General features: G+C 42.5%; 1 non-coding gene across 1 annotated transcript; it reads right to left on the minus strand.

Annotated features, from left to right (window-relative positions):
- Positions 1-23493: 23493 nt before the first annotated feature.
- On the minus strand, positions 23494-23594 carry LOC150039150 (U6 spliceosomal RNA). The gene has a single exon (XR_016534516.1). It is a non-coding gene; the product is annotated as a U6 spliceosomal RNA (small nuclear RNA).
- Between the last annotated feature and the right edge of the window lie 1321 nt (positions 23595-24915).

The raw sequence follows: 24915 nt of genomic DNA on the forward strand, positions 1-24915 counted from the left end.
TCTTCGCCCATAACCCCCTTAAAATGAAGGGACCACAGTCATTTTTGGACAGTAGTTTAAAACAAAAAGGGGGGAACTGGAAGACTCCTCTAATTTTTCCATTGCCCCGCTATTCCCTATGGCTTGTGTGAATGTTGTTTTCTTAATTAATGTTGGAATGTTTCCCTATTTTCTCTGTTGTAGTCAGAGCCACTCAGTATATACTAGTGCCTGTACAGGAGGAGGAGAATGCTTTCCCGCCCATCAGTAAAGGAGACTTTGGTGTTTTCCTGCCTTTATTGCTGCGAGTATTGTCCTTGCCACTGTGGTTCCTACAGAGAATGCTTTGAATGGGAGGACTGGAATTGTTATGTGCACAAATGACAATATTCTAACTTTGGGTGATTATCTTGACACGATTTTGGAATTGATCAGTTTGGATGTTTGACAATTCAGCGAGGGAGTGCAATACTGAGATGGGGGATCCTGTTAGCCTTTCCGAGACCCATGCCCGTGAGATATGATGCAGCTTTATTCCCTCACCTTTTTACCACTAATAAGACACTTAATTGCGGCGAGCTCCTCGACCAGCGAGGAAGAACGACCACCACACGAGGATTCTTCTCAAATCATACTTTATCGGAGAGCTTTTGATTGAAGGGGTAGCAGGAAGCGAAAAAAGGGCTTGGGCAGGGAAATGCAGCTGCTTATATAGGGAACAGGAACACGGATCGCTCCACCATTGGCTGCCGCCCTACAGCCACAACGAGGTGCTGCGGGATTGGCCAGGGATCATCATGTGACTCACGCATGCGCATAACTTAGGACACGTAGTCGAGCACCGCATTGCCTTATGTGAAGTCGTTTACCTCTAAGGAGTCAGGAAACAGGCGCCATCTAATGGCGTTTGTCCCGGCTCCCTACAGCTTTCCCTTCCTGTTTTGAGCATCAGGCAAGAGTAGGGGTCTGTTCTCTGAAGAGAATAAGGACAATGCAAGGCCTCCTCTCCAGGCTCTTTCCGAGAGGGTGACCCGCCAGTCCGATGCCCTTTTTTCAGAGGTGGGAAATTTTGGCATCTACCCACATGCAAACAGACGTGCTCTTCTCGAGAAAAGGCATCTCCCTTTTCCCAAGTGCAGTGCATACGCCTCGCATCCTGTTTGCTCCAGATCTTAAGCTGCATACCTGTCCCTGTGCAATGGGATCTTGTCCCCCGGGGTGCAAAGGCTATGCAGAAAAATAGGCTCAATTGCCCTTTAAGGCTGAAAGCCATATTTGGGGTGAGGATCCAACTTCCAAGGCGGCTAATGCTTGCGAAAATCACTACCTTATCCCTCTGTGTTTGGGCTTGCAGGCGACAGACCAACCATAGGCAGACCACATGTCCTTTTCTTTCCAAGCATACTTAACCAAACTTGGGGGGAGTCATGCATTTCTAATGCTGCAAAAGCCTGTTTTATAATAGCATTATCTCCTTTTCGTTTATAACTCATTTTACATAGCATCCAACACAAAATCCCCAACCCACACATCATTAATCCCAATAAGGCTAAACTTCCAGCCCATTCTTTTACCCAGGAGGACGCCTGTAATATCCAATCAGTAATTTTCCCGAAAAGGGGCCACATTTACCCTGGTTGAATTAACAATCATAATTTCATATCTCAATTGGCTTGTAAGGTTTTCAAAATCATGTGACCATTGTCCAGTTAACATTTGACCTAATTGCCTTGATAAATTAACGGTAAAGACATAATTGTCCAACTGTCTGTCCATGGGAAGAACTGCAATGATGAATTGGTCGTGAAAAGATACCGGAAACCACGAGCGTCATGCTTCACAGGCATCGGTATTGGAAAGATCTTCATCAGCGCCCACAAAATCCTCTCCTGGGCCATCACTGGATCTGCTAGTATTACCACCAACATGAGAATGATCTTCATCGTCAGTGCCTTTCTCGGGTTCTCCTTCCACCTTTCGCGTCAATCGCAATGGAACCCAAAGCAGTGTTTCCTGCTCCTGTGGAAAAACACAAACAGCTCCCCTGGATCTCCTTACTATGGGATCCGGTCCGCACCAATTATTTGTAATAACATCCTTCCATTTAACCATCTCAGTTATAATTTTTGGGTTTTGGGCAGCATGTCTATCTGCTGCTGACTTATCATCACTATTTAAAATTAAAAAATTTAAAGTAAAAAGTGCAAGGGAAAGTCTTTCCCTGGGAGATGCTCCTTCCGCAATTCCCCCTTTCTGTTTTTGAAGTATTTCTTTTAATTTTTGTTGGTTCTTTCCACAATTCCTTGTCCTTGCGGATTGTATGGTAACCCTGTTGTATGGGCTACTTGCATTTGCGCACAAAAGGCGCGGAAACCATGAGAAGTATAGGCAGGGCCATTATCAGTTTTTAAGTGAAGGGGTTTTCCCCAGGCCGCCCAGGCTTCTAAACAATGTACTTTTACATGGGAAACCTTTTCTCCTGCCAAGGGTGTGGCATGTACTATACCAGAATAGGTATCCACTGAGACATGTAAATATTTTAATTTTCCAAATTCCGCTAAATGAGTAACATCCATTTGCCATAGGGCATTTGGTTTTAAGCCTCTAGGGTTTATCCCCACATTAGGAGAGGGGAGAAAAATCACACAAGACTGACAGGCTTTAACAATATTTCGTGCCTCATGTCTGGTTATATTAAATTTTATTCTAAGAGTATTAGCAGGTACATGATATAACTGATGAAAAGTTTTTGCTGATTCTACAGAATCAATAGCTGTCAAAACCATGGCCCTAGTTGCCTGATCTACCTGGGCATTAGCCTTAGCCATGGGACCTGGCAACAAGGTATGAGCTCTCATGTGCCCTATATAAAAGGGATTCTTTCTTGCCAAAATAAGGGATTGAATCTGTAATAATATGTTAGAAACCATGCTGGCCTGCCTAATTGAGGCAGCGACTTCAAGAGAATTAACAGCATTAACAACATATTGTGAATCAGAAAAAAGATTAAAGGGCTCTTCAAATCTTTTAAACACCTCTAGAACCACCAGGCACTCCGTGACCTGGGGAACATCCGGTCGAAAATATAACACGACTGGATTTTGACCTTCCACCACAAAGGCACCCTGGCCAGTTTTTGACCCGTCAGTATAAATAGTCAAGGCTGTAGCCAAAGGTTTCTTAGAGGTAATAATAGGAAAATAAACCAAATTTCTCTCTACAAAGGCAAGCAGGGGATGCTTGGGATAATGGTTATCAATAATATTGGGAAAGGCACATAATAAAATCGCCCATATATCCACAGTGGCAGCCAAAGTTTCCACCTGATTCCTGGTATAGGGAATAATTAATTTATCAGGTATTTTAGCAAAATGCATCAAACAATACTTTAGGCCCAATAGGGCTTGAGTTGCAACAAGCTCAGGAAAATATTGAACAGTTCTTGCTCCAAGAGAATTACCATGAAGCCACCACAGAGGGCCGTCCTGCCATAAGACCCCTGTAGGATAATTCTTTGTCTTTAAAATACACAACATAAGTAATTGACCTGGATTATAACGACAACTGGCATAAAGGCTTCAAGATTTTCAAAAACGCGCTCCGCTGTTTCGAGCACACGGGCCACAAAATCGGAGAATGGCTCCGTGACAGCTTGAGTAACTTTGGTGAGGCTGCCAGTGACCTGGCCTTTGTTTGGGATTGCCCTCCAGGACTTGTAAAAAACCTCATTTATTTGTTTATAAACATCCCAGGGGAAATTTGTCTGATCGGCAGCCCATTGTCCTTGCCCTAGGAGCATGTCCACAGTCCACTCGGGCCGCCCTTCTTGTACATTTACTCTATATTGAGCCTGAGCTCTGTCCATAACTATAGACCTGAAGTCAAGGAACTGTCCATAATTGAGGCATGTCCGCGCGACCTCATACCAATCATTAGGTGTCATAGCATTAGCAGTTAGTCTTCTAAGCAAAGCAGTGGTATAACTGGCCACAACTCCATAATTACGTACTGCCTCCATCAAATCCTTTAACTGTTTATAGGAGACTGGTTCAAAGGTCCTCTCCTGGGTAACTGGGTTCTCAAAAACTGGGAACGCAGCCGCCAGGCGGGACCACGTGCTTTCTTTTATGAAATGACTTTTTCCTGCCGCCACAGGATAAGGCGGGGGCGCAGAGGGCATGGCTCTCTCTTGTTCATTTCCTTTAGACACTCCGGCCAGAAGAGGTCGCTGAACTCCATACCTTCCCTCCTCATACCTAGCAGCCGCCTCCTCCAAGCCTTTTCCCTCTTTCGGGTCCTGTTCCTCATCTGAATTGTTAGTCACTTCCTCATCTGAGTTGCTTAACTCCTCATTTGAATCGTTTAGCTCCTCATCTCTAGACTCCCTTATCTGTAAATGTTGAAACCTGCCCGAATCCGGGTAAGACTGCCCTGGGGGCGGCTCCATTGTTCTTATGCCTTGCTCCTCCTTATCTCCCTCCTGCCCGGTATCTTGAAAGGGTGCGTCCACCCTCTGTTCTTTGACATAAAGTCTCCCTTTTTTATTTTCTTTCCCTTTTCTTTTTGGCCTACCTTTTTCCTCCCCATTTGATTCTGCCTCGGAGAGACTATCCTGGTGCTTCCTCAATGTCCTACTGGCTCTCTTAATCTGTGAGCTGCCGCAACGCAGACAAATGCAACAAAAGCACACCAGCAGCAAGCAAGGAAGGACAACAGCAAGCACCCAGGATTGTACCCAAAGAAACAGCATATCTGGGGATCTCAGCTGATCAGGCTGATACTTACCGATGTCTCCTCTCCGTATGTCGAGTTCTGAATCCTCCTCGGCCTTTTCGCTTGTCGTCCTGTCTTCCCAAGGTCCCGGGTTTCGGCACCAGTTGCGGCGAGCTCCTCGACCAGCGAGGAAGAACGACCACCACACGAGGATTCTTCTCAAATCATACTTTATCGGAGAGCTTTTGATTGAAGGGGTAGCAGGAAGCGAAAAAAGGGCTTGGGCAGGGAAATGCAGCTGCTTATATAGGGAACAGGAACACGGATCGCTCCACCATTGGCTGCCGCCCTACAGCCACAACGAGGTGCCGCGGGATTGGCCAGGGATCATCATGTGACTCACGCATGCGCATAACTTAGGACACGTAGTCGAGCACCGCATTGCCTTATGTGAAGTCGTTTACCTGTAAGGAGTCAGGAAACGGGCGCCATCTAATGGCGTTTGTCCCGGCTCCCTACACTTAATCTCCCATTTTATCCTTTAGATAAGGAGGAGTCAGGGATTGGGGAGGAGCCCAACATCACCCTACAAGTAACTTTGTGTTTCACTGTAACTAATGAGACATGAATGATTTGTCTGCCACCACTGCTAAAGCCCTAGATTTACAACAGGTGGTGAATGCCCAATTAAAAGGGGGGTTAATGTTGTTGAATCAGCGTATCAATTTGGTACAGGAGCAAGTGGACACCTTGTGGTAATTGGCACAATTGGGATGTGAGCAGAAGTATGAGGGTTTGTGTGTAACAGGAGCAAGTGGACACCTTGTGGCAACTGGCACAATTGGGATGTGAGCAGAAGTATGAGGGTTTGTGTGTAACAAATGCTGCAATTTTATCTAAACAATTATCAAGTTATCTTTTAGGAAATTGGACTGGATCCTGTCGGCAGTGGGGCACATGAAAGAGTGGGCGGGAATGGGATAATTAATGGGATTTCTGGCCATAGTTATCCTGTTATGCCTGTGACGTATTTGCTGCATGAGGAGCCTCCAGCGTCGGAACATGGCTATGTTGGTCCAAGCTTTTACTGCCATAGAAGCAGGACAGTCCCCCTGTGTGTGGCTTGCCAGACTTAAAGAGTAAGCGCAGGATGCGAGGCAAGCACACTGTACTTGAGAATCGCTTCCGGGCGCGAGCCCCAAGAAGAGCATGTCAGGGTGCATTTGGGTTGATGCCCAAAATCCCACCTCTTTAAAAAGGCATCGGACAGGTTTGGTAGTCCTTGGGAAAGGTACGGCCCAGGTGAAGACCAGTGCACGGTCCTGAACCACAATTTTTAGCAGAGCCCTGACCTGTACTCTTGCCTGCTGCTTAATAAATAAAAAACGGGGAGCTGTGGGGAGCTGCGAGGGCCGCGCCTTAAAGATGGCGCCGGTTTCTGCCTTCCGCCATCCCGACGGCGAGTGCTCTCTGTGAAAAACAACTCCTTATATGGCTAAGTTTTGGCTTCTGGCTTGCTTCCACGTAGTTGGCCCTATCGGGATCTCCCACGTGGCTTTTCAGGATTGGCCAGGCGGAGGTCTTATAAGACCAGAGATAGTCCCGGGGGGAGGAGAGAAGAAGAAAAAGGAAGAAGGAGAAAGGAAGAAGCTTGTTAAGGGTTCCTGAATAAACTACTTGGAGAAGAATCCTGTGTTGCATCTTCCTTGCTGGTCGAGGCAGAAGCGACAAGATTCAAAGATTTTAGTCTACCGTGGATGACTGACAAGTCCTGAGCTGGAGTATCCTTGATTTTTCATGGTTCTTATGGTCAGAATTGTCAGAAAAGAGATTTGTATTTAGACTTTGTCTAAGATTGATAGAAATGAACTTTAAGATTCCCACAGATACATGAAGAAATTGATAGTGTGAAGTTAGTACTGAAGAGATTCATGTATAAATCTTTACTCTCATGAACCTTTACCATTTAGATAAAAAGAAAGGGGATGGATAAAATAATCCGGTGGTATCTTAATCTAGAAAATATTTCTGTTCTTCACTTAATGGCTAAGAAGGAAAGCAGAAATATATACATATTTCAAGAGTATAAAAGAAACAGCTTATTCCCCCATGGTAAATAAAAACAGAATTTGAAAAATACAACCATAAGGGTACTATAGGTAGATGGTAAATACTTAGTTTTAAACTCTACCAACACAAAGTGGAATTATTTGTGATGTTTTAAAGTCCTAAAAGTTAGGGAGGGAGAAAATGTCTACCTTGACCTGGCATGGTGGCTCACACCTGGAATCCTAGCTACTCCAGAGCTGATGTCTGAGGATCATAATTCAAAGCCAGCCTAGGCACTCTTATCTCCCAATTAACCACTATAAAACAGGACATGGCCTGTGTCTCTGTGGGTATGGTGGTAGCCTTGAGCTAAAAAGCCCAGGGACAGTGCCCAGACCCAAATTCAAGCTCCACAACCAAAAAAAAGCCAGAGGAGATGTCTCACACCTATAATCCTACTCAGGAGGCTTAGGTCTGAGGATCAATTTTCAAAGCCAGCCCAGGCACAAAAGGACCTGAGACTCTTATGTCCAATTAACCTGGAGAAAATGGTCAGTGGGTCTTGGCCCAAGGGTAGGGTGGTAGCCTTGAACTGAAGAGATCAGGGACAACACCCAGGCCAAGTTCAACCTCCAGAACCCACAATAAATAAATAAATAAATAAATAAATAAATAAATAATGGAAAAATAAATCTAAAGAAAGCAAATGTCTGTACATTAAAGAAAATTGGAATCTTATTTATGTTTTTGTCTTTTTTTTCATTGTAACTCATTTTAGATTTCCAAGAAATGGAGGATATAATTACAGCCTGCCAGGAAAATTCAGTTGCATGTCTATGTGAAGTACGAGTCACCAATAGTTATACAGTGGAAGAAAAAGGGAGATTAGTGAGAACATTTTATTTGAGTTCAAAACGTAAGGCAGAGCTGAGTAGGAATATTCTGGATTCCTTAGTGATGAAGACTGAAGAATTCATTGAGTGTCAGAACACGCTCCTTTACAGTGAGCCTGATGACATACATGCTGCATCTAGGCCAGGTGTGTCTCCTGTAGTTGAAGAATCCTTCAGATATTCAGAGCATTTTAGACCAAAATTTGAGTGTCTGATGAGCTGAAGTATTTTGAATATGGTGAAGAGAAGGTATTAAACTCAGAGAGCATATTTTTAAAGTAGAATTGGGTTTTTGTGGGCGACTCTGACAATAACCATAACCAGCATAGAGACAACTATGATAAGTCTACTCATAATACACAAGCAATAGTTCAGAGAGAGAAGAAAACAACTGAATGTACTAGATGTAGAAAAACATACACTCAGAAATCAGCTCTTAGAACATAAGGGACCTTTTTGATGAAAACTTTAAAACCCTGAAAAAGGAAATTAAAGCAGAACTAAGGAAATGGAAAAACCTCCCATGCTCCTGGATTGGAAGAATCAGCATTGTGAAAATGACAATCTTGCCAGGGGCTATCCACAAATTCAATACAATACCCATCAATATCCCAATGGCATTCTTTAAAGAAATAGAAGAGGCAATTCAAGATTTCATATGGAATGATAAATGACCCCGTATAGCAAAAACACTTCTTAGCAGAAAGAACAGCGCTGCAGGAATTTCAATTCCAAACTTTAGACTCTATTACACAGCTATAATTCTCAAAACAGCTTGGTACTGGCACAAGAACAGGCCTGAAGACGAATGGAATAGAACTGAGGACCCAGATATTAAACCACAGACCTATGGCCACCTAATCTTTGACAAGGGAGCCAAAAAAATAGAATGGAAGAAAGACAGCCTCTTCAACAAGTTGTGCTGGCAGAACTGGTTAAGTACCTGCAGAAAACTAAAGATGGATCCTCCTTTGTCACATTGCACTAGAATTAACTACAAGTGGCTCAAAGACCTGGAGGTAAAAGCTGACACACTGAAAACTTTACAAGAAGGAATAGGAGATACACTAGGCCTCCTTGGCACAGGTCGAAAGTTTCTTAATAAGGACCAAGAATCACAACAAATCAGAGAAAGGCTGGATAAGTGGGACTGCATTAAATTGCAGAGCTTTTGTATGGCAAAGGACATAGCTACTAAATTATATAGGAAGCCTACAGAGTGGGAGAAGATCTTCACCAACCAAACAACGGACAAAGGCCTCATATCTAAAATATATCAACAACTCAAAAAATTGAATCACTCCAAAGCTAATCTCAAAAGTAACAACTATCCCATTAAAAAATGGGCCAAAGACTTAAAGAGAGTCTTCTCTGAAGAACAAAAATGGCCTATAGACACATGAAGAAATGCTCCACATCTCTGGTCATAAAAGAAATGCAGAAGGTCGAGGAAGATGGCGCCGAGACAATAGGGACGCTGCCTAGCTTTCTCTGACAAAAAGAGACAACCAGGGAGTCCCACAAGCCAACTATCTAAAGAAATCCACAACAACAAACTCAAAAAGCAACGGAGAAGGACTCAAACTGGAAAAGAAATCCAGATAAAGCTCACATCCAACTTTCTCAAAGAATTCGGAACGCGAGGTCCCCTCCCCCACCTCTCGCCCAAAGCCGCGGAAAGCTGCAATAAGCAGCAGCTGGCACCGGACCAAGCTGAGAAAAGCGGCTTGAGCGAGAGCCAGCTCCACGCGGGGAAAGAGGGGGCAGGCACCGGCTCTAATCCACGAAAAGCGGCGGCAGTGGAGGGCACCAGGCTGGGAGCCCAATGGCTGCAGAAACCAGCACAGAACCGGGCCAGCGAATAGCGGAAGCAGCGGAACCCAGACGCGGAACCAGAACAGCAAGCAGCAGAACCCAGACGCAGAACAGAGGTGGCGGCAGAGACCTGAGGGGAGTGAAAGTCTCCCCACCACCGTGGGGCACCTGCGGATGGACGCAGAGGCGTGAGTAATACAGCGCATCCCCAAAAACATCGGGAAAGCGGAGCGGGTGCCAAGCAATAGAACTTAACTCAGACCCCAACACCCCGCCCAAGAAAGACTGGCGGGAGCAGGGGGGCAAGGAATTTAGAATCCTGTCCCTTCCCTCAACAGCACCCTCCCTCAGGCCATTGACTGGAGATTGACAGGCGGGCTACCCATAAGACCCAGCACCCCACGAAGGGAGGCGGGGCTGTCCCAACTCCCACCCACCCAACAGGCTCAACCCCCAGCCCTCTGACTGGAGACTGAAGAGAGGGCGGACCCTAAGACTCAGCACCCCACCAGGGGAGGCGGAGCTGTCCCAGCTCCTACCCGCCCACCAGGCTCCTCTCCCAGGCCACTGGATCTGGAGAGTGGAGGGCTTAGGGACCCTGCCTTACAACAGTGGGTAGGGGGTGCGGGTAAATAGGAGCCTGCATCTGCCCCCCCTCAATTCTTGAGCGGGGCATCCTCCAGCGGGGAATCCTGAGCAAGACACCACCGAGGGTACCCCACCCACAGTCACAGTCTCTGACAAAGCAGTGGAAACACAGCAGGAATCTGAAGGGCCGACCAGCAGCCAAGCTCCCCTTCTGAGAACCAAAATGGCGCGGCTCCGCCCTTGGAGCCCACCTCCCCAGCTGGGCCCCACCCCTGGGAACAGAGGGGTCTCCTGCTGGTCCTGCTGAGAGCTCCTGAAACTCTCAATCCCCAGACCCTTGGCTTGGAGCCGCCCCTGGAAGCAGCACAGGAAAACGTCTGCCAACCGCGCTGAGACGGAAGCTCGCAGATCCATCCCATGGTCCACTGTGAGGCCACTGGTTGGGCTAAGAGCTAGTCGCGCAGCAACACATAAGTTTTATTCTAATACTTTCCAAACTTTGTACTCAAATACTCTACCTACTTACCCCCTGACCTCTCTCAATCTATTTTTCTATCTCTGGACCTCTGCTCCTCTTTCAACCCTTATACTGCATGGATCTATACTTGATGGCTGTTGAGCAACATTGTATATCTAGGTGTTTAATTATTCTCTAGGCTCAGAGGGACTTAAAGACAATAGAGATTGGATTGAGAGGCTTACTGTTTTGGATATAAATCGCTTATCAATGAATAATTAGACTAGTCAATACCTGCACAAAAAGAAAGAGTGATAAAACCAATCAAAACTTGTGAACATCTAGAATCTGCCAGCTACAGAGGTCTAGGTTGGTTATATCTGAAAAACTATAATCGTGTTTAGTATTAATCTTGCTCCCATTTTCAAATGGACAGAACAAGAAACTCAAGAAAAATGTCAAATCAAGAAACAACATCTCCCACCCCCCCACCCAATGTAAACAGCCAATGGAACAGCCACTGGCAAACCTAGAGAAGAGTCTTCAAAGTGCTATACAAATGCAATTGATAAACATCATTAATGAAAAATGTGAAAATATAAAGAAAGAGATAAGGGAGGAAGCCATAGCTGAACAAGAGGAAACCATAAACAAGGTGATAAGTGAAAAAGAAGAAGCCATAAAGGAGGCCATAATAAAGGATGTTCAAAGTACATAGCTAGTAAATTAATGAGGAAGACTACAGAGTGGGAGAAGATCTCCACCAACCAAACAACGGACAAAGGCCTCATATCTAAAATATATCAACAACTCAAAAAATTGAATCATTCCAAAACTAACCTCCAAAGTAACAACCCTCCCATTAAAAAATGGGCCAAAGACTTAAAGAGAGTCTTCTCTGAAGAAGAAACAAAAAAGGCCTGTAGACACATGAAGAAATGCTCAACATCTCTGGTCATAAAAGAAATGCAAATCAAAACAACTCTAAGATTCCACCTCACTCCAGCTAGAATGGCCAGGATCAGGAAAACGAATGACAACAGATGCTGGAGGGGATGTGGCCAGGAGGGATCACTACTACACTGTTGGTGGGAGCGCAAACTCGTTCAACCACTATGGAAAGCAGTGTGGCAGTGCCTCAAAAGGCTAAACATAGAACTCCCCTATGACCCAGCAATTCCACTACTTGGCATTTACCCAACCACCCAGAAACAAGGACATACTAAACCCACTAGCACAACAATGTTCATTGCAGCACTATTCACCATAGCAAAGATATGGAACAAACCTAGATGTCCCTCAGTTGATGAGTGGATCAACAAGTTGTGGTATTTGTGCACAATGGAATTCTATGCTGCTGTCAGAAAGAATGACATCGCCCCATTTGTTAGGAAATGGAAAGACTTAGAAAAAATCATATTAAGTCAAGTAAGCCAGACTCAATGGAAATTAGGCTCAATGGTTTCCCTCATTCGTCATAATCAGTAGAAACCTTGGGCTGTACTAGGAGAGATTTGCAATAGAGCAAAATCTTGATACATAAGGCCATATAATGTGAAGCTAATTGAAAGGAACTCCAGGATAGTGAAACAAAAGCCATATAATGAATGATTGTTATCCTTAATGTACTATGTTGTCTCTCATCTCATTTGCTGTCCCTTGGCTATCTCATATTGGTATAGTATCTCACTTTGTTATCTGACATATTGAATTTATTTGTATTTGGATATTTGAAATTTGATAGGGAAGGGGGAAAAACCAAGACGGGTGCGGGGTTTGGGGGGGGGAGGGAAACGGTTACCAAGACATGTGAAAGGGTATCAATGCATGTGAATTAATGCACCTTCTATCTGGCAAATATCATGTAACCCTTTTACTAATTACAATAAAAAAATAAAAAAAATAAATGCAAATCAAAAAAAAATAAAGGCTGTTCAAAGAAAGATGGATGAATTCATAGAATCTACAAATAAAAAGGTGACCGAACTCCAGCAAATGTTCAAAGAAAATAAAGCTACTGAGCTAACCACTCAAATGGAAATCAAGGAGCTAAAGAAATCCATACATGATCTAAAAGAAGAGATGCAAGGCATCAAAAATGAGCAATTAGTAGCAAGGGAGATGAAAAATAAAGTAGATAGCTTTGATAGCAGGTTAGACAATGCAGAGGAGAGAATTTCTGGGGCTGAAGATAATTTGGTTATTATAGAGAAAGAACAGAAAATGAGTCAATCCAAATCCAGGAAAAATGAGAGAGTGCTTCAGGAGGTCCAAGATACAATTCGGAAGCCTAATTTAAGGCTAATTGGTATTGAGGAGGGTCTGGAGAAAGAGGTGAATGGTATTGGAAATATACTTCAGGGAATCATCTCAGAGAATTTCCCAAATATCCAGAAGGGCAGACCCATCCAGATACAAGAAGCTTTTAGAACCCCAAACAGACCCGACCAGAAAAGAATATCCCACCGCCACATCGTAATCCGAACTGGATCAATAGAAACCAAAAAAAGGATCCTAAATGCAGCCAGGGAAAAGGGTTCAGTAACCTATAAAGGAAAACCAATCAGAATAACCCCAGATTACTCAGCAGAGACCATGCAAGCAAGAAGTGACTGGAAGCATATATGTCATGACCTTAAGTCAAATAAATACCAACCAAGAATACTGTACCCAGCTAAGCTCTCATTCATAACTGAGGGAACAATAAAAACATTCCATTCCAGGGAAAAGCTGCAACAATATGTCGCAACAAAACCAACACTACAGAGAATTCTGAAAGATGTTCTATACATAGAAAACCAAAATAAATGCAATATAGGGAAAGAAATGGCACCTAAACAGCATACCACCTAAGGACCACAAGAACTGTCAAGACACAGGCCCAAATAAAAGCTTTTGAAAATGGTAGGACCTAATAAATATCTCTCAATCCTAACTCTCAATATCAATGGACTCAACTCTCCAATTAAACGGCATAGGCTGTCTAGTTGGATCAAAAAGCAAGAGCCATCGTTCTGCTGTCTTCAAGAGACACATCTTACCCAAAAAAACAAGCATCTTTTTAAAGTGAGAGGTTGGAATAAACTCTATCAAGTTAACGGCCTCATAAACAGGCTGGAGTTCCCATCCTCATATCAGATAAAATAGACTTCAAAGCAAAATTAGTAAGAAAAGACAAAGAAGGTTACTACATACTACTAAAGGGATCTTTCCTCCAGGAAGACATAACGATCCTAAATATTTACACACCCAATCCCGGAGCTCCAAACTTCATCAAGCAAACTTTACTTACACTGAAACCATACATAGATCGAAATACAGTGATTGTCGGTGACTTTAACACACCACTTTCACCTATGGACAGATCAACAAGGCAAAAACTCAACAGAGAAACCTTAGAACTGAACAACTATAAAGACCAAATAGACCTAACAGACATCTGCAGAATATTCCACCCAGCAACAACACAATATACGTTATTCTCAGCTGCACATGGAACATTTTCCAAAATAGATCACATCTTAGGCCATAAAACAAACCTGGACAGATTCAGAAATACTGAAATTATTCCATGCACACTCTCAGACCACAAAGGCATCAACCTGGAACTGAACACACATATCCACCAATGAAAACCCTGTAACTCATGGAGACTGAACGACACATTGTTGAATCACCAATGGGTCATCGAAGAGATCAGAATAGATATCGAACAGTTTATGAAATTTAACAGTAAGGAGCACACAAAATACCAACCCTTTGGGACACAGCAAAGGCAAATACTCAGAGGAAAATTTATAGTGCTGAGGGCCTACAACAACAAGTTGGAAAAATTGCAAACCAACAAGTTAATGTCTCACCTTAAGATCCTGGAAAAAGAGTAACAAACCAACCCTAATCCCAGTAGAAGAAAGCAAATAATTGAAATCAAAGCAGAATTAAATGATTTGCAATCCAAAAAAACTATAGAAAGAAGCAACAAAACAAGGAGTTGGTTCTTTGAAAGAATTAACAACATTGACAAGCCCTTAGAAAACCTTAACAAAAAAAGAAGAGAGCACATCGAAATAAACAAAATCACAGATGAAAATGGTAATATCACGACAGAAATTACCAAGATCCAGAATATCATGAGGGAATATTTCTCAAACATTTATGCCAACAATTTTGACAATCTAGATGAAATGGATGAATTCCTAGCCAATATTAACATACCCACACTGAACCAAGAAGAACTAAGCCAACTCAACAGGCCTATTTCAAGCTCTGAAATAGAAATGGCAATTAGAGAACTCCCACCTAAGAAAAGCCCAGGGCCAGATGGATTCACAGTTGAATTCTATAAGGTCTTCAAAGCAGACCTCACACCAATACTCCTCAAGCTCTTCAACGAAATTGAAAATGAAGGTTCCTTACCAAACTCATTCTATGAAGCCAGTATAACCCTCATCCCCAAACCAGACAGAGATTCATCAAAGAAAGAGAACTATAGACCTATTTCTTTGATGAACATCGATGGAAAACTTCTCAACAAAATATTGGCCAACCGACTACAACAACTCATCCAAAAAATAATACACTATGATCAAACTGGATTCATGACAGGGAGGCAAAGCTGGTTCAACATACGCAAATCAATTAATATAATTCAACACATCAACAGCAGCAAGGACAAAAATCACATGATTTTCTCAATAGATACAGAAAAGGCATTTGACAAGATCCAACACCCCTTTATGTTAATAGCTCTGGAGAAACTATGAATCCATGGAACATTCCTCAATGTAATAAAGGCTGTGTATGAGAAACCTACTGGTAGTATTACACTTAATGGTGAAAATCTAAAGCCATTCCCTCTAAAATCAGGAACGAGACAAGGATGCCCACTCTCTCCACTACTCTTTAACATAGTACTAGAATTCCTAGCCAGTGCAATAAGGCAAGAAGCAAGCATAAAGGGGATCCAAGTAGGGAAAGAGGAAATAAAACTATCCGTCTTTGCAGATGATATGATTCTGTATTTAAACAATCCTATAGACTCTACTCCCAAGCTCCTTGAGCTGATTCAAAGCTTTGGAAGAGTAGCAGGCTATAAAATCAACCCTCAAAAATCAACTGCCTTCCTTTATGCCAACAGTGAGAGGAACGAGGCAATAATCAGGAAAGAAACTCCTTTCACAATAGCCTCAAAGAAAATAAAGAACCTAGGAATTAGCTTAACTAAGAATGTAAAGGACCTCATTGACGAAAACTTTAAAACACTAAAAAAGGAAATTAAAGCAGAACTAAGGAAATGGAAAAACCTCCCATGCTCCTGGATTGGAAGAATCAACATTGTGAAAATGACAATATAGCCAAGAGCTATCTACAAATTCAATGCTATACCCATCAACATCCCAATGTCATTCTTTAAAGAAATAGAAGAGGCAATCCAAAATTTCATATGGAATAATAAAAGACCCCGTATAGCAAAAACACTTCTTAGCAGAAAGAACAGCGCTGGAGGAATTTCAATTCCAAACTTTAGACTCTATTACAGAGGTACAGTTCTCAAAACAGCTTGGTACTGGCACAGGAACAGGCCTGAAGACCAATGGAATAGGACTGGGCACCCAGATATTAAACCACAGACCTATGGCCACCTAATCTTTGACAAGGGAACCAAAAAAATAGAATGGAAGAAAGACAGCCTCTTCAACAAGTTGTGCTGGCAGAACTGGTGAAGCACCAGCAGAAAACTAAAGCTGGATCCTTCTTTGTCACCTTGCACTAGAATTAACTCCAAATGGCTCAAAGACCTGGAGGCAGAAGCTGACACACTGAAAACTCTACAGGAAGGAAAAGGAGATACACTAGGCCTCCTTGGCACAGGTCAAAACTTTCTTAATAAGGACCAAGAATCACAACAAATCAGAGAAAGGCTGGATAAGTGGGACTGCATTAAACTGCAGAGCTTTTGTATGGCAAAGGACATAGCTAGTAAACTAATCAGGAAGCCTCCAGAGTGGGAGAAGATCTTCACCAACCAAACAACGGAGAAAAGCCTCATATCTAAAATATATCAACAACTCAAAAAATTGAATCACTCCAAAACTAACCTCCAAAGTAACAACCATCCCATTAAAAAATGGGCCAAAGACTTAAAGAGAATCTTCTCTGAAGACGAAACAAAAATGGCCTATAGACACATGAAGAAATGCTCAACATCTCTGGTCATAAAAGAAATGCAAATCAAAACAACTCTAAGATTCCACCTCACTCCAGCTGGAATGGCCAGGATCAGGAAAACGAATGACAAGAGATGCTGGAGGGGATGGAACCCCCTATGGAAAGCAGTGTGGCAGTGCCTCAAAAGGCTAAACATAGAACTCCCCTATGACCCAGCAATTCCACTACTTGGCATTTACCCAACCATTTAGAAACAAGGACATACTAAACCCACTAGCACAACTATGTTCATTGCAGCACTATTCACCATAGCAAAGATATGGAACCAACCTAGATGTCCCTCAGTTGATGAATGGATCAACAAGTTGTGGTATTTGTACACAATGGAATTCTGTGCTGCTGTCAGAAAGAATGACATCGCCCCATTTGCTAGGAAATGGAAAGACTTAGAAAAAATCATATTAAGTGAAGTAAGCCAGACTCAAAGGAACCTAGGCTCAATGGTTTCCCTCATTCGTCATAATAAGTAGAAACCTTGGGCTCTACTCGCAGAGATTTGCAATAGAGCAAAATCTTGATACATAAGGACATATAATGTGAAGCTAATTGAAATGACCTCCAGGATACTGAAACAAAAGCCATACAATGAATGATTGTTGTCGTTAATGTACTATGTTGTCTCTCATCTCCTTTGCTGTCCCTTGGTTATCTCATATTGGTATAGTATCTCACTTCGTTATCTGATATATTGAATTTATTTGTATTTGGTTATTTGAAATTTGATAGGGAAGGGGGGGAAACCAAGACGGGTGGGGGGTGTGGGTGGGGAGGGAAACGGTTACCAAGACATGTGAAAGGGTATCAATGTATGTGAATTAATTCACCTTCTATCTGGCAAATATCTTGTAACTCTTTTACTAATTACAATAAAAATAAATAAAGAAAGAAAATAAAAGAAATGCAAATCAAAACAACTCTAAGATTCCACCTCACTCCAGTTAGAATGGACAGGATCAGGAAAACGAATAATAACAGATGCTGGAGGGGATGTGGCCAGGAGGGATCACTACTACACTGTTGGTGGGAGTGCAAACTCATTCAACCACTATGGAAAGCAGTATGGCAGTGCCTCAAAAACTAAACATAGAACTCCCCTATGACCCAGCAAGTCCACTACTTGGCATCTACCCAACCATCCAGAATCTAGGGCATACTAAATCCACTAGCACAACAATGTTCATTGCAGCATTATTCACCGTAGCAAAGATATGGAACCATCCTAGTTGTCCCTCAGTTGATGAGTGGATCAACAAGATGTGGTATTTGTACACAATGGAATTCTACGCTGCTGTCAAAAAAATGACATCGCCCCATTTGTGAGGAAATGGAAAGACTTAGAAAAAATCATATTAAGTGAAGTAAGCCAGACTCAAAGGAACTTAGGCTCAATGCTTTTCCTCATTTGTCATAATCAGTAGAAACCTTGGGCTCTACTATCAGAGATCTGCAATAGAGCAAAACCTTGATACATAAGGCCACATAGTATGAAGCTATTTGGAAGGACCTCCAGGATATTGAAACAAAAGCCATATAACAAATGATTGTTGTCCTTCATGTACTATGTTATCTCTCATCTCCTTTGCCGTCCATTGTTTATCTCATATTGTTACAGTATCTCACTTTGTTATCTGATATATTGAATTTATTTGTATTTGGTTATTTGAAATTTGATAGGGAAGGGGGAAATCCAAGACGGCGGGGGTTGGTGGCAGGTGGGGGGGAGTGTAATGGGTACCAAGACATGTGAAAGGGTATCAATGTATGTGAATTAGTGCACCTTCTATCTGGCAAATATCATGTAACCCTTTTATTAATTACAATAAAATTATATATATAACAAAAGAAATCAGCTCTTAGGAGACACTGGAAAATTCATACAAAAAAGAATCCATATTAATGCAACAAACGTGGAAAGTCTTTCACCCAGAAGGTAGAACTTAATAATCATCGGAGAACACACACAGGAGAGAAAACTTAGGGATGTAAAGTATGTGGAAATTCCTTCTCCCTGAAAGTATACCTCACTACCCATCACAGAATACACACAGGAGAGAAATCATATACATGTAATAGGTGTGGAAAGTCTTTCACCAGGAAAATAGACCCTACTTTCCATTGGAGAACACACACAGAGAAACCATATCACTGTAAGGAATGTCAAAAGTCTTTCAGAATGAAGTCATACCTCATTTTGCATCAGAGAACACACTCAGGAGAGAAACCTGTAACATGTAAGAGGTATGTAAAATTTTTCTCCCACAAGTCAGCACTTAATGCCCATCAGAAAACACACACTGGAGAGAAACCTTATCAATGTGTGTGGAAAGTCTTTCAGAAAGAAGTCATACCTCCCTTTGCATCATAGAACACACACAGAAGAGAAACGTTCTCAATGTAATAGATGAGGAAAATCTTTCACCTGAAAAACAATCCTTAATAATCATCAGAACACACACAAGACAGAAACGTTATGAATTTTAATGAACATAAATTGTTTTTCATTCGGAAGGCAAAACGTACCAAACCTCAGAGTACACAAAGGAGAGATAAGTTACATAATTAATATAGAAAAGCTTTCACACAGGAGGCAGACCTTGCCGACCATCAGAAGAGACAAATAGAAAACCTTTATGAATGTTATGAATGTGAAAACTCTTTCATCTAGAGGAAGGCCTTACTAATCATCAGCAATGACACATAAAAGAGAAACCGTATGAATAACAAATGTGCAATGTCCTTCACATAGATATGACACCTAAGCAACCATAAAAGAAGTCTCACCAATGAGAAACCTTAAGACTAATAAAATATGTGAAGTCTTCCTAGAAGAAAACTCGGTTTGCATCAGGATACCCACACAGAGTGAAGGGTTATGAATGTAGCAAATGTGTAGTCTTTCACTCAGAAGGCACAGCTCAGAATTCCACATGACAGAAATCCTATGAATGAAACAAATATGGAAAGTTGTTTCTTTTTTGTTGTTGTTTTTACTTTACTTGTCAGTTAGGTAATTGGATGTAAGAGTAGTTAATTTCTGGTAGTTAATTGGACATAAGTGTCTCTTGGACTTTTTGTGCCAGGGCTGGCTTCGAATCTCGATCCTCAGATCTCAGCCTCCTGAGTAGCTAGGATTCCAGGCTTGAGCCACCAACACCCGTGAAATGTTTTTAAAAAGTCATACCTCTGTTTTCAGAAGAAAACACACAGGGGAGAAATTGTTTGAATGGAACAACTGTGGAATGTCCTTTACTAAGAATTCATGGCTCTGTACTTATAAAACACACAGGAGAGAGAAATCTCATTACTATAACAATGGAGTAAAATCTTTCATCTGGAAGGCACGCCTCAGTATTTATCAGAGAAGATTCGCTACAAGAAAAGTAGCAAACAGAGCAAATGTTCAATGACTTTTAATCAGCCAAGAACGTGGAAAGCATCCATTTTTGCACTACTCTAAAGTCTCTGAATGTATGTCCATTCATTATAGAAATGACATACTACATAGTGTTCAATTTTTGAATGGAAGATGCAATTCCATGTTTATTATAAAATTTGCACAGAAGTCAAATCTCTTTTAACACCTTTTTTTTGGTGGGGCATGGGGGTTGAACTGTGGGTCTGGGCACTCTCTCAGGGTATCAATGTGTGAGAATTAATGGACTTACTACATAGTGAATTGCCGCAGACCGACTCAGCGGGAGTGTGGGGAGACCAAGTCTGGATTCACAGGTCAGGAATGGATTCGGCGATGACAGTCAGACACAAACACAAGGGAGGTTTGAAGTATGCTGCGAAGCTTTACTTGTTGAATGTGAGATTATATACAGTCAAAGCAGGAACATTTTCTTTTCGTTGGCATAAGTTCAAAAGATTACAATCATGTTTAAGAATGGTTACAGGGTACATTTTTCTAAGTAGAAAAGAAACTTCTCCCTCCCTTCTAAGAAGCTATGGTTAATATGTCAGACATTGTGGTTAGGCGTCATCTGCCTTGGCATTAATCAATATTAGTTTTGTTTACCATCTGTTCCATTCTAGTTCTTCCTATGATTCTGTTTCTGAGTCAGTAATTATTACCCTGTGCCAGGAATTGTAAAACCTGAAACCTAAGAGTCCATTGTTTCTGTTCAGTTAGAGCACACCATGGTGCTCTAGCCCTTCTAGTCCTTTCCCATGTGATTCCTCATGTACTTTCAACATTTACACAAGTAATGCAGATGCATTAAAGGCATATTCAGGCAAACTAATATTTATTACTAATTCAAAGATCATATTTTCCGTTTTAGTTTCTAATTCTGTCTTATTATTAATAGAATGCATTGAGGTCATTAAGGCTGCTGTGGATGTGTCTGGTGCCAGAGTAACCGGGCATGCACTTTTAGTTCCTGGAGCATCTAGTCGCTCAATCAATTGTTTAGGCCAGTAGCTGGCACAGAATATTACTGCCATACCATCAACTATCAGAAATGAAAAGAGTGATAAAAGAATCCCAGCACCCAGCATTATGAGAATTCCACGCATATGTCCCGGTTCTGCCAGAGACCTCCAGGAGGCCTGATCACCATTGGTGCGAACCTCAGGACTGGCAGCCATTCAAGCTCTTTCTGCTCCATGCTGCACACACTCCACTGGAGTGGGTGTAGCAGTGAATGTAACTGTAACCCCTCTATATATTACCCCAACAATAAAAATTAGTTTAATAAAGTCTCAAGTCCTTTTGTGTGTGGGCTGTCCTTGAACCTTGATCCTCAGATGTCAGCCTCCTGAGTAGCTAGGATTCTAGGTGTGACTCACCAGGACTGGCTCCATCCAACCATCTTGTAACTTCCTTTACTCCCTCATTTTTTGCATTACTACCAGAATTAAGTTTAACAAAAGCATGTCTTAATTGGGAAGCATGTCTTAATTGTGTGGTATAGCTATCTTCAAAGAGATAGAGAAAGGGAAAGTAGTGATGGCAGAGAGATATTCATCCTCCAGAGAACTGTACTTTCAACCTCCAGAATAGGTAGAAAGCACAGGCACTTCACATCATCCACACTGGTGTTTTACAATAACTCAGAAAAATGTAATCCTAGCTACTCTGGAGGCTGAGATCTGAGGACTGACCTTCATAGCCACCCTGGGTAGTGAAGACCACTAAAGACCAAGAGACTCTTATCTCCAACTAATCACTAGAAAAAGGGGAAGTACAGCTGTGGTTCAAGGGTCAGGGTGGTAGCCTTGAGCTGAAGAGGACAACACACAGGGTGAGATTAAGCCCCATGACCCACAATAAATAAATAAATAAACAAACAAATAAATAAATAAATAAATAAGAAGCTAATAGTAGAAGAAGCCTTGATCCAGGTGCTGTTGGCTCATGCCTGTAATCCTAGCTACTCAGGAGACTGAGATCCGAGAATCAGGACTCAAAGCCAGCCTCCGTACTAAAGACATGCAGGTCCTGGCATTGAGGAGCAGGGGGCAAGGCAAAAGACCCTGGACTTTCCCATGAACACTGAACCATGAAGCTGCCCTAGCCCAGGGAAGCCAAAGCAGTGGCTGGGGTCAGTCTCCATCCCCTTTTGTCCCCCACGTGTTGCTGACCATTGCTCAGCCTGTTCCTAGAGTGATATGGCTTGGCTCCTCTGATGACTGTCCTGTCCTATTAGGAAATTCATTTATTAAATAAATCAAAAATTTTAAATTAAATGTTGTTTTTTGCCTGTCCTGGGTATTGAACTTAAGGCCTGAGCACTGTGCTTGGAATTTCTCAAGGCTAGAGCTCTACCACTTGAGCCACAGCACCACTTCTGGCTTTTTTTCTGTGTATATGGTACCGAGGAATTGAACCCAGGTCTTCATTTGTACAAGGCAAGGACTCTACCTCTAGGCCAAACTACTGGCCTTGCATTTTCTTTAATAATTTCTTCAGCTAACTACTGAGTAGCTAGGATTGCAGTGTAAGCCACCACCCCTACCTGGGAGAAATCTCTCATCTCCTTTCCTTTGATCTGACATCCTATGCTTCTCTCCTAAAGGCTTATTATAATTTTTTTCTTGTGTGTGTTATATGTAGGGAATTGGAAATAAGTGTCTCATGGCCTTTAGTGGATGGCTGGCTGTGAACTATGATCGTCAGATCAAAGCCTCCTGAGCAGCTAGAATTACAGGTGTGAGCTATCAGGCCCAGCTTATTATGATTTTTGATGATCTTTTACACACAACATGATTAGGAAATATTGGGTGAAAAACATGACAGCAAATATAATTATACAAACTAATAAATTCCTTCCTTAAAAGATAATTCCTCAGAGGCAAGCAGATCAGGCAAAATCTGGGATACTTGAAGACTATCTGTGCAGTGTAATTTTCATTGTCCAAGGCAACATTTTGGATATATTTAAAAAATATATTTTTATTATAATTAATAGAAGGATCACATTATATTTGCCAGGAAGAGCGTGCATTTATTCACAAACATTGCTACCCTTTCTCATTTTTTTTGCCAGTCCTGGGCTTGAGCTCATGGTCTGAGCCCTGTCCTTGGACTTTCTCAAGGCTACATCTCTACCACTTGAGCCTCAGCACCACTTCCAGCTTTTTTTTATGCATGTGATACCGAGGAATTAAACCCGGGTCTTCGTGCATGCTAGGCAAGCACTCTACCACTAGGCCAAACTCCTGGCCCCCTTTCTCATGTTTTTGTCACATTTCCTACCCCCACCCCTCCCAATCATCTTCTTTTCCCAACTCCCTATCCTATTTCAAATAATCAAAGATATATACAAAACTATGGAATGCTTCATGAATTTGCATGTCATCCTTGTACAGGGGCCAGGCCAATCTTCTCTATATTGTTCATTTTAGATGTATTTATTCCTAAGTATTTTACTGTTTATACTAGTGTACACAGATTTGATTCCTGACATTATTTCTAAATTGTAAATTTCTCACATATGTATGTCCACTTAACTTTGTCCAATTACTATATCCTGTTACTTCACATTGAACTGTTATTGACAAAGAGTTTCTAAATCAAAGATAACATTAGCTTTGGGAGCCACTGGCAGCTGCCTGTCATCCTAGCTCCTCAGGGTGTTAGGTGCTTAGATTCCACCATGGCAGGGGCAGAGGCTGCTGGAGCATAGTCTCCAGCAGGCCCCAAAGGTCCAAGTTTCCACTGAGTCTGCGCTGCGGGGGGAGTCCCACCCCCAACACCAGTGTTGGGCACCATGGAGCCACCAGGCTTGTGGTGCCCTCATACACTTGCTAGCAAACACCTGTATCCACGAAGATGTGCATTCTGGTGGAGCTTTCCAGCCTCTCTGGTGCAATCTGGTAGTTCTTACATCAGACCTCCCCCTCCAGCCTCAATGGTGCTTCCTACTCCCCAACCCCCACCCATATGGTGGTGAGAAAGTGCCAGGGTTGGATTGGGTGGTCATCTACTGGTGTGCACTGAGAGCTGCTACACAGGGTTCACGTAGCCCGGGTCCCTTGAAACTCCAGATCAGATCCCGGACTCCACTGCTGCTGGTGCAACGAGTCCAGCTCCTCCCGCTTTGCAGATAGTGCTGGAGCCTCACTGGTATCCAGCTCCCTGGGTCTGGGGCTCCTCACATGCCTTGGCGTGGGGCTCAGGACACCAAGACCTGCTTTGACCCCAGCACCTCAGGTCCTCGGCCCTGAAAAGGGGTCAACGCTTTGTCCACTGCACACTGATCCACCAATGGACCATGGGATGCTAGCTGTACTGTGCACACACGCATATGTAAACCTGAGTGCAGTTAGTGCCCACTGCCCTGTGACACGTCTGTTTTGTCTACTAGTGTTATGGGGAGTCCACATTCCGGGGGATGGCACAAAAGTTATTCAAACTTGTCAGTGGTGGCACCTGCCTGTAATCCTATCTGCTAAGAGGATGAGATCTGAGATGTGTCAGGAGAGTCCTTGAGACTTTTTTTTGTTCTGCAAGCTTTGGGGTTTGAACTTAAAGCCAGAGCACAGGCCTTGGGCTGTTCCCTTAGCTCTTTAGCTCAAGGCTACTGCCCTCCCCCTGGACACACAGCCCCATTTATCATTTTCTAGTGATTAACTGGAGATAAGAGTCTCTCCTTCTTGGGCCAGGAGATTGGCTTTGTGGCAAGATGCTTGCCAAGCATGCATGAAGACCCAGGTTCTATTACTTGGTACTACATATATAGAAAA

Source organism: Megascapheus bottae, unplaced genomic scaffold (assembly GCF_031878675.1).
Source record: "Megascapheus bottae isolate mThoBot1 unplaced genomic scaffold, mThoBot2.hap1 HAP1_SCAFFOLD_57, whole genome shotgun sequence".
Taxonomy (NCBI): domain Eukaryota; kingdom Metazoa; phylum Chordata; class Mammalia; order Rodentia; family Geomyidae; genus Megascapheus; species Megascapheus bottae.